Source organism: Crinia signifera, chromosome 3, assembly GCF_055691185.1.
Source record: "Crinia signifera chromosome 3, ASM5569118v1, whole genome shotgun sequence".
Lineage (NCBI taxonomy): Eukaryota > Metazoa > Chordata > Amphibia > Anura > Myobatrachidae > Crinia > Crinia signifera.
The window spans coordinates 204,875,633-204,889,867 of NC_139219.1; the positions used below are offsets into that span (position 1 = coordinate 204,875,633).

The window sequence follows — 14,235 nt, forward strand, 5'->3', positions numbered from 1 at the left end:
CTTCAATACAACTCCCATCTTAATAAATTGACCCCAGAGTATCTGTTCAGCGACAGGTGCAGTGCAATGCAGGAGAGAACTAGCAGTCTTGTAGGCTAGGTTAGGTGAAAGACAGAATTTGCCATTGAATATTTTTGTTTATTCATTTCAGTAGATTGTGACATGATTCCAAATGTTAATGTTCTATTGAACTTCTTATTTAGAGCTATGATCTTTCATTTGCTGCAGTTATTAGAACGTATTTCTTCCTTCTTGTATTGCATGTGTTTACAGAGGGAAGAAGTGTGTATGGAAGGTAGACTGCAAAATGATATAGAATAGTGGTCTTTTAAAAACATACACAGATATAATCCATTTATTGTAACTACACCCGATACTTGTCCTTTGTGCAATTTATTTTCTATTAAATCCCATTTCGATCGGTATTGAATAGAACATGGCACGTTGCACAGGGGCAAATGCAGGATTTTCAGAGGGGGGTTTCCAGAGAGGGGCGGAGCAAAGCACGGAGATGGACACTTAGGTGACCCAGTATATGTCAGTTAAAGTATTATAGATAGACCAAATGTATATAAGTAATATATATTATATATATATATATATTTAACAGCAGTGTAGACCCCTGGGCATAGCAATGTATTGGGGCCCCTACCGATCCTCCAGCGGTAGGGGTGGGGGGATGCTATGAACGGAAGCTTTGATGTCCCCTGGGTGGTAGGGGGTATTATATCAACCGCTCAGCATGTAGGGCCTGGATCAGTAATTTTCACTTATTACCCCTTTACTGCACAGATGGTGGGAGAAGGGGGCATTGGGCTGAATGAAGGGGCCCTGATACATAACTTCCAGGGTGGTAGAGGATGTTTAATATGCAGAGGAGGGGTGTATAGTGGAATTAGCTTATTATTCATAATTTTCTGGTGGGAGGACAGCTTGCTTGACTGCAGATATCTCCAGTTCCTGGAACTAGATTTATTAGCTTTTAATGGAATTAAAAACTAGAGAATCCCATCTACCAAATGGTACTAGGGGATCAGAGTTCAGGAGGCAGAGCAATCCGCCAATGAGTATATAAAACTACATACCAGGTGTGTGGAGCTGGAGCAGTAACCAGCTGCTGGAAGGCTGATATCTCTGGTTCTGGGCACAGTAGAGACAAGTTACTAGTGTCCATCAAAGGGGATCACTAAATTAAATCACTATTTTCTGTCTTCATTATTATTTTATGTACTTGGGCGCTGAGGGTCCCTTGTGGTGCAATATAAATAAAGAATAATAATAATTAGTGCATTTACAGATTAGTGGAGCAGAATTTCAGCTGAGTGTAAGGGCAGTATTCAATGCGGGTGCGAGCACCGCCCAGGGGGTTAAACAGGGGGGATCGCAGAAAACCTCGCTGTTTAACCCCCGCCCCAGCTGCTCTCCAAAGTCAACATTCTGGGGGATCCTCTCTGTCACAGGACAGCGAGGATTCCCCCAAACAGCGAGTCTCACTGCTTCTGCGGAAAAATATACTGATTCTCCCTCGCTCCAAAAACGGAGCGAGGGGGAATCGGTGTATTTGGGTGTGTGTGTCAGTTGAATACTGATGGGGCGAGTGGTGACAGCGTATAGTAGTAGTAGTAGTAGTACGTTTATTTATAGGGCGCCGCAAAGTGTCCGCAGCGCCGTACATAGCAAACAAAAAAAATGACGAGGTAACGTACAGGGTGTGTTGAAAAATACAGTATAAATGGGGGTATAGCTGGTAGAACTAAAATCAGCATCAGTTCAGAAGTAGGTGTCAAAATTGTCAAGGAGACTAAAGATGAAGTAGAGGAAGGGAAGAACAGGACAGGAGCACAGGTGAGGTAAAGAGGTAGGGTGAGTACGTGAGGAAGGAGGGCCCTACTCATAAGAGTTAACATACTAAAAATAGGTGGGTGGACGAACGAAAAACAATAGGATAAGTAGGAACGGAGGGGAACGGAGGCAGGATAAGAGGATCAAAAGAGGTTAGGAGGAGGGATAGGCTAGTCGAAAAAAGTGGGTTTTGAGGGAGCGCTTGAAGGAGGTAAGGGAATCAGAAAGCCTGATGGGTGGCGGGAGGTTGTTCCAGTGCAGGGGGGCAGCGCGAGAGAAGTCTTGGACACGGGAGTGGGAGGAGGTGATTAGGTGAGAGGTCAGTCGGCGGTCAGCGATGGAGCGAAGAGGACGGGAGGGAGTGTGGATAGAGATCAGTGAAGAGAGGTAAGGAGCGGTGGAGGAGGAGAGAGCTTTGTAGGTGGTGGTGAGGAGTTTAAAGAGAACTCGGAAAGGAATGGGGAGCCAGTGAAGAGATAGACAGAGGGGGGAGGCGGAGGTAGAGCGGCGGGAGAGGAAGATGAGCCTAGCAGCAGCGTTAAGAATGGATTGGAGAGGTGCGAGGCGGGTGAGAGGTAGCCCGGAGAGAAGGATGTTGCAGTAGTCAAGGCGGGAGATGACAAGAGAGTGAATGAGAATTTTGGTCGCGTCAGTGGAGAGGAATGGTCTGATGCGTGAGATGTTGCGTAGGTGAAAGCGGCAAGACTGTGAGAGAGCACGAATGTGGGGGGTGAAAGAGAGGGAGGAGTCAATGATGACACCAAGGCAGCGCGTTTGGTCGGTGGAGGTGATCTCGGTTTCACCAATACTGATGGAGATAGTGGGAGAAGAGGGGATGTTCGGGGGATGGAAGATTAGAAGTTCAGTTTTAGCCATGTTTAGCTTCAGGAAGCGTTGGGTCATCCAGGCTGAGATGGCTGTGAGGCATTCAGAGACCTTGGACAGGAGTGATGGGGATAGATCGGGGGAAGAGAGATAGATTAGGGTATCATCAGCATAAAGGTGGTAATGAAAACCATAGGAGCTGATGAGAGTGCCCAGAGAGGTGGTGTAGAGAGAGAAGAGGAGAGGGCCAAGGACAGACCCTTGGGGAACACCGACTGGCTGCGGGGTAGTAGGAGAGGAGGAGCTCGGAGTGGAGACGGAGAAGGAGCGATCGGAGAGGTATGAGGTGAACCAGGAGAATACCGTGCCAGTGATGCCAAAGGAGCGGAGTGTGTTGAGCAGGAGAGGGTGGTCAACAGTGTCAAAGGCAGCTGACAGATCAAGCTGGATGAGGATAGAGAAGAGGCCTTTGGATTTAGCCGATATTAGATCGTTAGTGACTTTGGTCAGGGCAGTTTCAGTGGAATGTAAAGGGCGGAACCCGGATTGGAGGGGGTCGAGAATGGAGTTAGCAGTAAGGTGGTTTAGGAGACGATTATAGGTCAGACGTTCTAGGAGTTTGGAGGCACTGCTCGCTGTCACCGCTCGCTCCTGGCATTGAATACACCCCTCAGAGTGCAGTGACTCATCTGGAATTCTGTTAGAAGGCAGATACATGACTTCTGGTGCAGGTACAGTCGCTAAATCAAGAGTTGTCTTTTAGTTTTAGTTTGTTAAGAAAATTCACTACATTTAGAAAAGAAACATTATAAGATCATTGGAAATCTTATACATGACACCTAATTCTGTCTCACAAATTGTTTTATTTGATTTGTTAAACCAGTTGAAGGGTCTGCGAAAGCATCATAGGACAATTCATCATGAACTCCTACAGTATATGCTGTATTACTCCCTGTTCAGAAATTGCACCTGTTGTGGTTAGATTGCCATCTAGTGGTGAATTAACATGACTACAGACTGTCTGATATAAATATGTAGAACAATACAAATTAGAATACTCAAGTTTGATAGGCAGGTAGCAGTAGAAGGCATCATATAGCTTTTATTTTATGGTCAGGCAATATATGTTGGACAGTACTCATTTAATGATCCCTTTTTCCAGAATACCCAGCCGACAGCCTATTGATTTTATGAACATCATGGGACAGTTTCTTTGGGGCTATACATAACCTTTGACATTATACCTTGCAGCTCCACCCCCAACAGATATTGCCTGACCAGTTAAATAAGGGGTTTGAGACACATTATTTTGGCGGCTATTAGGGGTATTTATCTTGGAGCGTTATATACTATATTTATTTATTTGCTTTTTATACTATTATTAGAATCATACTTCTCTGATTATTCTAAAAGATAAATGCAGCCTTCTCTTGTGTTATTACTTTACACTTCATTAGTGTTCATTCTAGCACCCGCCATCTTTGAAAACCCATGCAGTTCCTGTTCCCTGCCTGGGGTGTCGCTGTCTGCTCTGGTGTTTCTAGCACAGGTCTGGTTTGCATATCAGTGCTGATATTCAGACCACACTGTGCTAGAAGCACTACAGCAGACAGCGACACCCCAGGCAGGAAGGATGAACTACATGGGTTTTCAAAGTTGGCGGGTGCTAGAATGAACACTACTTCATATATGTAATATTAGTCTGATATTTCTAATAGCTTCATAATTATTATGTGGCAATATGAAAGCGGAATTATTCAATAAATTTTTTGCTTCTGTATTTACAAGGGAAAAATCTTGTCGGAGGATCTCTGACAGATTAAATGCTTGGCTCTTGATTGCTCCCAAACTGTATGTTTGAGTGAGGAAATAGTCAAAAATAGATTACAGAACCTAAAATAGTAACAAATCTCCTGGCCCGGCCGAAATACACCCTTGGATACTAAAACAATTGAGTTCTGTCATAGCACTACCATTATATCTGATATTAGAGGAAGCAATAAACTCGGCAATGGTACCAACGGACTGGCGCCTAGCTAATACAGTACCAGTATGGAAGAAAGGTAGCAAAACTAACCCTGAAAATTATAGACTTGTCAGCCTTACATCCATTGTGGGGAAAATATTATAAGGAATAATAAGAGACAGTATCCAGTGATAAGTAATGCTCAGCATGGGTTCATCAAAAATAGATCATGTCAGATTAATTTAATTAGCTTCTATGAGGAAGTCAGTAGGGGGCTGGACTTAGGGAAATATGTTGATTTAATACTGCTTGATTTCACTAAAGGTTTTGACACGGTGCCTCATAAAAGGTTATTAACGAAACTAGGTAATTTAGGGTTAGGAGATAAAATGTGCATTACCAGGGTCTAAGAAAAGACAAATACATGTTGTCTGTATGTACTTGTCAGATCAATAGCTAATACATAGAGAAGAGAAAGTCAGTCTTGCAGCTATTTTGTATTCAGATTTATTTACATGTTGTGGCTAAATATACCGAGTTTAGATGCATGCATAAATAAATAAACCTGTCTGACACACTCACTCATTGCCAAAATACACCCAAAAACTGGAATATTTGCACATTTCTGTTTACCACCTCATGAGGAAATAACAGGTGCAGGCACTTGCACATTAATGGGGCATAAGTTGGATAGCTTTTCGGGCTCCGAAAAAGGCAATTGACCCCCCCCCCCCCCCCCCCCCCCTCACTCCCTGTATTTAGGGAGCACATATGCCACATAGGAAAAATTTCTTGGGCTACAACAGCGGTCATCAAACTATTTTGCTCTGGGACCCCATAAGACAAAAGTAATAATTGCAGGACCCAAGCAAGTTACTGCAGAATGTCCTCATATCACATGTGTAGTCAGCAGACAGCACAGGCATGACAGCACTGTGGAGGCACAAAATGATGGGAGGAGTCTAAAATAACAGACAACTCAACAGATTTTTCAGTCTCCTTGAATTACTGACTGTGACATGGAGTCGTGACCCCATGCTCAGAAGGTTGGGACCCACTTTGGGGTCAGGACCCACAGTTTGAGAACCGCTGGGATAGAACATTGAAAATGCAAAGACAAAGTAAAAATAGTTGTAATATAGGAATCACAGTAACCAAGCAGCACAATTAAGGGTCATATGAACTGTAACTTATAAGAAATTACATGTTTCTGTTAATGGGTATGCCTAATGTAGTTAGGGTACTTGTGTATTTTGGCGGCGCCCGATTTCAGCATCGTACGATGAACGTATCGTATCGCATGCCATGTACCCGATGGCATGCGATGCGACGCGATTTTGACCCCCTATACGATGAAAAATCGTATAAGCACCCTGAAGGGTGCTTTTGAGCACCCTAATGGGTGCTTACAATGTTAAATGCACCCCAACGCCACCCCCCCACTATAAACGTGAACCCGAAGCGTGGCGAGGGGCGGCGGTATGCGTCCTACGACCTTTTCATACCCCCACTATCCACGTCGGCGTGGAATTGAGAATAGATTAGTGTGGCGAGCACAGCTCGCCACGCTTCGGGTTCACGTTTATAGTGGGGGGGTGGCGTGGGGGTGCATTTAACATTGTAAGCACCCATTAGGGTGCTTAACATTGTATAAGCACCCATTAGGGTGCTTATACAATGTTTAATCGCATCGCATCGTATGGCATTGTATGCCATGTACAATGGCATACAATTTGAAAATTGTATGCCATCGTACACTAACCAACGAAATCGCGTCGCATCGCATACCATCGCATGCGTTATGGTATGCGATGCGATGGGCGCCGCCAAAATACACAAGTACCATAGTTAGTAGCTTGAACCGCAAGGTGAGATTTAGACATTCACTTTTCATTGTTACACCGGAGATTTAAAAAAATAAAATAAAATGGTGCATTCTATCTGTATAAATGACTGTAACATCGAAGGACATGCTCCATTAATGAAACATAAACAAATACTACCATTGTTGAACATAGGAACTTCATTGGGTTTTTCATTTTTTTTTTTACTTTAAAAATAAAATCCTATCTCACAATTTAATGTATCCTTTTCAAACTATGTCCATGGCCCTGAAGCATCAAATAAGTATTGTCATTGTTTGTCATTCAAGGACAACAAACACACATACAATATTCCACTTTTTATCAACACCCCCTCACCTCTGTAACTAAGCAGTAAGCACAGTATCATATTTGCAGACAATACTGTTCACAGGAGGTATAGGGTACATGATAATTGTGTATTTCTTGTTCAGTTCAGTGGGAGTGAGTGAAATTAAAGGTGTAGCTGACACTTTAGTGAATGATGACTTGCTTTGTGTGTGGTATAGGGGCCCGATAGTCAGGATTCCGAAGTTCAGTATTCCGACATCGGAATCCCAACTGCTGGTACTCCGACAAGTGGGCAAGCGAGTCGAAGCGGGTTTGCTGTGCTTGCCACATTGTGGGCTCGCTGTGCTCGCTACAGGTTCTATGCTCCCTCTATGGGAGTCGTGGACCCCCATGAGGGAGAATAGCCCCTATCAGTCGGTATCCCTACTGTCAGGGATTCTGATGTCGGCGTACTGACCATCGGAATCCTGACTGTCGGGGTGTCATCCGGCACTCCTTCCTTTGGCATGAGTGTGATAGTAACAGCAGCTCTGAGTGTATTGTAAATGGGACATCATCCACATTACATTCAGTATATTGTTGATTAAAAAGGTTCACAATAATACAATTGTAAAATTGGTACAATACTATTGTCAAATGCGCCAGATTTCAACACTCATTTTACCCACACATAAAGGATAATGTAGCTAGTGGTCACACTGAGATCCAAACCTACAAGAAAAAGAAGCTCCTATTGCAATAACAGAATGAGTATATTTGGAGAATTGGAAGCATTTTCCAATTGCCGGTGTTTATTGGCAGCAAACCAAGCCAATTTACTGTCATTCTCTTGTGTTATCATATGTGCTATGTACAATTCATACATGACTATGACAAACATTTTTAAAGTTGACATGACTACACTCTTAGTACTCCACATTTAGTGGGCGGTATTCAATGCCGCAGTCAAGGGGTTTCTGCGTCAAGGGTGGCTTGTTTTCGACGATGATCTCCGAAAACAAGCCATCCTCGCCATCAAGCACCCTCGCCAGCCGCTCACCCTATTCTATGTTCCGGGGGAATCCTCGCTGTCAGAGTTTAAAGAAACCTCCTAGTCTTATCACCCCATCTTTATTTTTTATGGTCACCCCAATATCTGACAAACAATTGTAATACCATTGTTTTATGTATTTTGTCCTGTGCCAGTTTTGGGTTATCACCATAAGAATTCTTATTTGTAGAAAAGCAGTTTTCTACAAATAAGATAGGATGTTATATTTTATGACACACCAGCTCTGCTTTTCTCTGAACCTTGCGACAACATTTAAAGAACAAATTAATGTTCACGTGTCAGTAACGTGGACATGACACTGCTGTGTGTATGCTGGATATCAGCCTTAAGCACTATGGGGAGTATTCAATATATTTCTCCATGTGCAGCTAATCCTGTTTAGGATTCACTGCACATTCGCAGGGTTCCGGAGGGCTGCAGCATTCGCATTCGCTGCCAGCCCTCCCGGTCACCCTATTCAATGCAGCAGGGGCTCGCAGCCCCTGCTGGCGAATTTTAAGCCCTGCGGCGAATGCTGCAGGAAGCCGGGGGACGGAAGTAGGCAGGGAGATGTAAGCCTTCCTGCACCTGCCTGCCCCAGAATTTGTGGGGGAGGGCTCCCGGGGCACAGGCAGCAGAGGCTGCGCCCCGGGAATGCTGGCACGGGACAGGGGTAGGGAGCCGCTCCTCTGGCACGTAACAAGCCGGGACCAGAGTGAAGTGAAGTGAATAAATGAATATCTAATGAGCAGCTCCTGGCTCCCTGCTGGCGAATGTTTAAAAAAAAGAAAAATATATTCATGTGCTGCAAGCACATGAATAAAAATAGCATGCCCCTTCACAGAAAAAAAATCTGATTTTTAAAAAAAAAGATCACATTCCAGTTCACCTAAAAAAGATGACGAATGTAAAACGGAGAATCATGGCGAAAATCAATGGAGAAAGCAGTTCTCCATTTGAGCTTTGAATACACTCTCGGCGAATCTCAGTGAAAACCCCATTGAAATACACCAGCGAATTGCAGCGAGCATGAAACGGAGAACTGGCTGGCATTCACTGTTCGCTTTTGGCGAACAGTGAACATTGAATAGGGTGAATCATATTTTCAGTGAAAAAAATTCACCGCAAGGAGTGAAAATAGCCCGATTCGCCAAAAAAACGGTGAATCGGGAGCATTGAATACTTAGCTAGTTTCCCTAAACTAATACATAACAATGGCCATAGGTTACTCACCAGTGTGGGCTCCTGCTTATTTCACAGAATGCTGTTTTGTGACCTGTTGATGAGGAGATGGAAACCACATTTTTATGGGAGCCAAATGCATTGTTTATCTCATTTATTTCTGCTCTAGGGGGTGCAAGCAGAATTCCTCTCCAAACTAGTGCCGCAATACAGTTTTCTACCTTAAACATGGTGCAGATTCATTTTCAGGTAGCACAGCATTAGCATATGTTTGCAAATCCTCTGCGTATGGAATCACAGCTGTGAATACATTAGCATACATCTTGGAATCCAGCCCCCTAGTTTGAAGAATGGAGTATTCAAACAATTGTTCAGCTGACAAAAGCATGTGTTCTATTTATCATTGCTTGCATTTGCATTGAGAGCTGGGTTCTGTATTGTCATTGAAACACTCTAGCACTTACTGGGGAACCCTCTGCTTGCTGGCAAAACTAAGCGTAGCCAATAGACTACAATTGGCTATCACCATCTTCAGATACTGGTAGCTGTGGGTACCAATCTCTGGAGACAATACATGCATTAGTGTCTGGACCTGCTTCACCATGCTGGCCGAAGCAGGTCCTGCACACAACTATACATCGCCCCCTAAGCTCTTATATACAACACATTGTTTGCTGTGGGTACATTTTGTGACTGACCAGCCAAACAAGAAAACGTTTAATTAATCAGTCTCACCACTTTTTACTGTCATACTTGCACTTTTTAATTTTACACACTTTTCAATTGTATCAACAGTGACTGTTATTATTAGTAAACTCGCTGTTATCACATTGCATAAGCTTCTGTCCATGAAACTGCCGCCTCTGGTCGATTTCCACAAATTAGGTGCCATTTTAAAAACCTCACGGTGTCCCTTATAGAAGTGTGACAGAACAACAGGCAGTGCAGTGATATGTGCATCATTGCTGACACATACAGGTAAATGGTACTTGAGATGAGAACATTCCCACAGACAGTATATGCCACCATTCATTACAGGGCTTCATGTTCTCCCATGTGACACATCACCCTAATGGTACAGTATTTGTCATCTCAGTTATGTTTATTTTGCAAAGGCAGGCTGCCATGTTTTTATAATGTGACAAAAAGGAACATACTATGAAGATAGTGGCAAATACAACAACTTATGCTAGATGAATGTTGGCGCTGTACAAACACTATGCCACTCTGCAGCACACACATTCCTCTCTTCTCTGCCTTTTGTATCATTTTCTGGCAGTGAGCGTGTTTGCTTACACCACACAGACTTTCAATATGCCACACAATACTCTGCCTGTATCCAGATGTAACAGTGACAACGCTCCTGAATATTAAGCACTTACTAAAACCTATTCTCGTGATGGTGATGTGACTTATTTATATGGATTTGCTCACTTCTTATTTGTCAGACAACATCTATAACAATTCCGTAATTATGATATCAAATAGAAAATAATGAAATAATACATTTAAGGACAAAATATTTTTATTGAAGTAACCAAGACACAGTCCATTGCTTAACAGTGACCTTGTGTTAAGGCAGTAGTCAAAACATGTTCTAAATGTATCTAGTCCTCTTTTATTTCCTACTAGTGACTCTTATTTATTTCCTTATGAATTGTACTGTGTTCCTATGCACAGCATACAGTACTATGTAGTGTCACTGTGCTCCAGACTTAACACGTCATTGTAAGTTATGTCTGAAATAACAACTGAGGTACAGATACAAAATAAAAATTTGATTATGGTACTCTCAACCTCCATTAAGCACCACAAGCTTACATAGACATTTTGTAGGGGTTTACACATGTCTGAGAATGCATTGGCAGTCATTTTTATGTTTATGATTATTATTTTATTTATGTATTTATTTATATGGCCTAAAAGTTTATGTGGTGTTGTAAAGTCTCCCATACATTATAGAAAAATTGCTTCAATGTTCCATCCCTGACAGCCAGGTTAAACATGTTTAAAAAGTCTTATTCCCAGGTAGTGACCGAAAATGGTTGGGGATCATCAAATCATTGATGGCCGATTTGGTTGGTGGCTTGGCAGTGGATCAAGGAATTTGGGAAAGGTAGCTGTGATGTATGGGGCCTTTAGTTACAATATAACACGCAAATAATACATTATACAACAGTAAGTACAGTACAGGGGAAAAACATAACCATTGAGGTCTCCGTATAATTGAATGGCAGGTAAAAGCAATAGCAGTGTTTTGGGAGAGCAGACAGACAGGATGAGAATAGCTGATGGATTGTGGCATCACTAGAGCCATGGAAAGTGCAGGGTGATGAGAACAGTATGTATGGCCCTGCTGGTGAGAGCTTACAGTCTAATAGAGAGTACACATGGTGAGATTTCCACTATTTTTCTATTCAATTTTGCTTATAGAAGCAGAATCAAAATAGATTCAAAATCAAATCACATCAAAGGGTTTTTTCACATTCAATGCAGATTTGATCCCGATGCTCTTTCACGTTTCGTGGAAATCGCCAGGCAAGACTATATAGTAGAAATCAAATCAAATGCCATATCAAATCAAATGCCATATCGAATCAAATTCAACATCTAACTGTGTGTACCCACTATTAAACTATGGTTAGGTAAAATTGATTGGGCTAAGAGACCTCCTGATGTCACAGGGGACGAAGAGAGGAGCTCAGAACAAACGGACCCTCGCGGGGTCGCTTCGCTCAACATGCTTCGGGCACGGTGGCTCGCTCCGCTTCGCTCACCACCTGGTTATTAAAGGGAACCAGTGGCGGCGTGGATAGTGAAGGAGCAAGCCTCCCAGCCTTGCTCCTCCCCCTGGGCATGAAAGGTCCCTTAGCCCACTATAATTTAGCAACTACCATTAAACTATACCTCTTTCACATCACAAATGCTGGGTCACCCCCGGAATTTGGACCCAAATACGGCCAGGGAGCGACCCGACATTTGCAAAAAATCATGCCCTCTCAGCACGTGGCATATTGCCAGGCGCCGACGTCAGACGTGGTGGATCAGCAGCATGACGTGCGGGGCGGGGGAGGAGGCAGCAGTGACGCTGCTGCCTCCGCCATAGCAGTGAACGGTTACCGAGTCACTCGATACGCGGTTCCTCTTAAGCCTGCCAAGCAACCTGACTCCGACCTGCGTAAAACACTGCTTTTACCCTGGGTTGGATTGCAGGGTTGCCGGACCCAGGGTATTGAAAATGACCCTTTCACACCGCACGCTCACCTGGATAGACTGAGCAAAAACCCAGGGTCCACCCTGGATATTTGTGCGGTGTCAAAGGGGTATTAGTCATACACTACATTACAGTGCATCCCCCAGAGAAGAGGGCAGCAGCAGCAGCTGGCTGATAATATACCACGATACATTGCATAATTTCCATTCATAGGGGGATATTCTATTAGCAGTGCTACTTTTTGGAAAAAGATGCATCAGGGCTAATTGGCTACCTCCATAACCTGAAGTTATCTGCATCGTGGCCTGGTGGATCAGACAGATTTATAAATCAACGCAAACAATCCAGACCATTTTCCAGCATTTTCAGTACAAAAATGATTTAATGCAGGGTCAGCCTACATAATTCCTAGTTAAGAGGTTAGAATGCTTTATTACTGAAGATTTATGTTGTTTGTTATTATGGTAGCATGGAAGTGCTAGTGCTACCGGTTCTCAGAACAAAGCCTCTGTGAAGTTTAATAACTCTTGTTCCAAAATAGACTGGCAGTGCGGATCACTTAAGAACTATGTGTTCGTTTTAGAGTCAAAACTTTAATTGATCACATAAGCATGTAATAGATACAGATATGAATGTTGCCTTATTGGCCAGTGCCGAATGCATTAAATGCACCTTGAGGGCTTTTACCCCTTTCACAGCACACCTAATTACCAGGTTCATGCTGGTTTCTTGCAGGTTCAACCCAGTAATTGGTGAAATGTGAATGGGGTTACCGGATCCAGCAAACCACTAGCAACACGGCAATACATATCGGTAAAAAAAAGAAGATGGTTCTTACCGATTCGTTGCCGTGTTGCTTTGGTGTGGGAATGGGTTAATCAGGATTAGCGACCTGTTTTCCAGTCACACTATGGAGGATGCAGTGCTCTAAGAGGCTCTAAGCGCTGCCTCCTCTACCGGCCCTGTTGAGCGCCCCCCCCCCCCCCCCCGCTCATGACATCCACAAACTGGCAATAATGCAGGGTCGCATCGGGACTGAACCGTTTCAAAGTCCCGGTGCGACCCTGCATTTTGCGATGTGAAAGAGGTATTATTCACATCTGTCAATTTCAGATGCTAATGACTGAAAACCTCATTAAAATTAAAGATTTAAGTGGAATGTTAAGGCCCATACACACTAGGCAATTTTGTGCTCAAAGTAGCTCACTCTTCCTGTTTTGAGCTACTTTGAGATCAAAATGTCCTAGTGTGTATGACCCGTGATGAGCGGTGAGCTCTAGTGTGCACTCCCACATCATCGCTGGCCACTACTGTCCGTTCGCCTGTATTACAGGCAGTGTAAGCCACTTTCCATAGTGGGGATCCCGACAGTCAGTATCCCAGCGTCATGATCCCGACTGCCGGTGTTCCGACAAGGGGGATCCCGACTCACAGGGTCTATTCTCCCTTGCGAGCCCGCAATAGGCTTTGTGCTCGCCCCCTTGTCGGAGCACCAGCAGTCGGGATCCTGACTGTCGGGATCCCCACTGTCCGAGCCCCATACCACACCCGACGGCGATGTGTGGTCTTTCCTGCTAGATCGTGGAGCTTTGCCTATAAACAATAGGCAAAGTCCCGCACTGAACAGATCTCTCAGCACACATCACGGTGTGCATCGCAGATATACCATGATGAGTGCTGAGCGATTGTGCGTAAGCACTTTGGTCAGCCTTCCTGCACCCGTTGCCCCGTGTGTACAGGGCTTTCATTTAATAAATTGTACATAGTAAGAATGTTTTGCCATGCTCACTAAACAAACACAGACAAAGAATGAAAACCAAGAATGTGCCAAAGTAGCGTAACAGAGCAGCCATGCCATCCTCACTAAACCAGTTACATTGGATGCACTCCCAAGTAATCAGGTCAGTTATCAGACCACTTATAGCAAGTTCCGTGTTGTCTTTAAACCTGTACTTGCTATTTAAGTGCTTAGGGGTAAAGTTACCAAAGTGGGTGTTAACAGAGGTGGAGATGTTACCTATAG

General features: G+C 43.7%; 1 protein-coding gene across 17 annotated transcripts in view; it reads left to right on the forward strand.

Moving 5' to 3' along the window:
• Positions 1-14,235, forward strand: part of DST (dystonin) — a 522,642-nt gene that overhangs the window by 117,667 nt on the left and 390,740 nt on the right. The gene's annotated exons all lie outside the window — the stretch shown is intronic.